Below are 2630 nucleotides of genomic sequence, written 5' to 3' on the forward strand. Positions count from 1 at the left end.
GTCAGCGGCCGTAGACACTCCCCTGCTTGCTTGCTCCCTCCCTCCCTCCCTCCCTCCCTCCCTCCCTCCCTCCCTCCTCTCTATAGCCTATGCTCTGTGACCGATGGGGAATTGTGTGTTTCAAAAGGGGGGCTTTAATAGGTGTCCAAATGGCACGATTGTTGTGCCAAATAATGCTGGTGATAGAATTGCCCACTTTGGCACCGTCAGACATAGGGCTCCCATTTTGGACTGTGTGTGTGTGTGTGTGCGCGCTGTCCCCCTCTTTTCGAGCCACGTCTACCGACTCGTGGTGGCTTTATGTTGTCCAAATTCCACTATTGCTTGACCCAAAATAATAACGTTCTTACACTTTGCCACTGTCAGATATAGGCCTCCCTCTGTGCGCTAAAAGTGGACGGGACATTAGAATCCTCTAATTAATACTCCCTGTCCACTCGAAGTGGCTCATACTTTCTTACTAAATTGCATACTAAACATTTGTTGTTATATATAACACTACATGGAATGGGCCCATTTTAAGCGGATGTGGGTGGCTCTTAAAAGAGCCTTTGGGTTCGAGTCGGGGTGTTGAGGTTCCGAAGAGAGTGGGTTTAACCGCCGAAACCGTACAGGGTGCGTCCCTGACGTTTCAGAGCGTAGACCACGTCCATGGCGGTAACGGTCTTCCTCTTGGCGTGCTCGGTGTAGGTGACTGCGTCACGGATCACGTTCTCCAGGAACACCTTCAGGACACCGCGGGTCTCCTCGTAGATCAGACCGGAAATACGCTTCACGCCGCCGCGGCGAGCCAGACGGCGGATAGCGGGTTTGGTGATTCCCTGGATGTTATCGCGGAGAACTTTGCGGTGACGCTTGGCGCCTCCTTTTCCGAGTCCCTTGCCGCCTTTGCCTCTTCCGGACATGGTGTGTTCGCTAGTTGAGTTCAAGTGAATGAATGATTTCAGCGCCGGTGCGCGGTGCGCTATTATCTGCGTTTGGTCGACCTGATTGAGGCCGGCGGCACAGAAAGCGCGCCTCTGTTATATGTTCGGAGGCGTTGCAAAGGGGAGGGCGCTCGTTCTAGGGGACTAGGGAGGAGCGATTTCAAAGATGACGTGAAAGCAACTAACGTGCGCGGGAAACATACTCAAATACTGATATAGGCTATGTGGAACACAAGGCCAAACTGTGACAACTGGGAGATCAGCTAGTACACTGTGTCCCTCTCCTCATATTGTTGTTGTTGTTGTTGTTGTTGTTGTTGTTGTTGTTGCACCTGATTCTACTCATTGAGGACTTGGTAATTTAGGTGACAGGTTGTTCAATCAGCTGTGGCTGTCCAGGCCTACAAGAAAAATGGGTCCTGTTGGGGGTAGCCTACTCTACCGCTGGAGTTGGGAAACACTGAAATGGAAGGGGGACACGCAGTGAGCAAAACTCCTAACCACATAAAAACACAGACACTTGAGATCATTAAGAGCTATAAGGAGTCCATCAACTACCTGGTCAGTCAAGTCATATAGGGGGGGATTTCATGGCCACCTGCTGGAGCAGAAGTCATGTTTGCCAACACTGGCCTTAAAATCATTAAATTTAGGAGCTATAAGGAGTCCATCAACTAACTGGTCAGTCAAGTCATATAGGGAGGGATGTCATGGCCACCTGCTGGAGCACAAGTAATGTTTGCCAACACTGGCCTTAAAATCATTAGGAGCTATAAGGAATAAATCAACTCATCATTCAAGTCATATAGGGAGGGATCTTAGCACCACCTGCTGGATCAGAAGTACCCTTCACCGTAGGCACAAGAGAGCCATCATCTCTCAACCGGTGCAATTTCCATAAGTATGTGGTAATAAAACAAACAACGACAGCTCCTCATATAGGCAGTGGTTTCACACATTTTTCTCCAAGATGTTCAAACGTTCATAGATGACCAGCAGGGTCAAATAATAAGCACAGTGGTTGTAGAGGTTGCAACAGGTCAGTCAGTACATCAGGAGTAAATGTCACTTGTTGTTAGTGTTGTAGTTCCTATTTCTACGGTGTTGCCTACCTGCAGCAATCATGATTTACCTGCAGTGTTGATTGCAATTACGTAATTTGTCAACTCATAATAACAGATGTTTTGCAAACCGTTGATGTTTAAATAAATGGATTCCCGGTGTCCGGATACCTTTTCTCTTAAGGGATGTGATTGAGTGAATCCAAAGTAAGTTGGTCTAAATACATAATAGGATGAATCATTCAGGTAAAATAACACAATGTCTATTTGAGTCGAATCAACGTAATATAATCCTTTTTACGTCTCTATCATCTTTACTCAATGTATTGGACCACATCAACTCAACTTACTCAAGCTTATCTACTCATAAAAACAAGCAAAAAGATCTACTCAACAATATGACGTGTGCTTTTGTTGACTGTAATAGCTTGAGTACATTCCACAAAGTCATTTTTTACAGTGTATCTAAAGACACGTTTGTTGTGGTGATGCACTTTTTCTTTGACGTTGAACTTGCATTGAACAGACAAATCCATTTCGTTACAACCCTTTTGTAGTATGACTTAGGAATATTTGTTGATGATCCTAATGTCTATGCGTGAATAGTGATTGGTTGTTGGTGAAATATTGCTGAGAACCCATC

This window comes from Coregonus lavaretus (assembly GCF_964263955.1).
Source record: "Coregonus lavaretus genome assembly, contig: HAP1_SCAFFOLD_497, whole genome shotgun sequence".
Lineage (NCBI taxonomy): Eukaryota > Metazoa > Chordata > Actinopteri > Salmoniformes > Salmonidae > Coregonus > Coregonus lavaretus.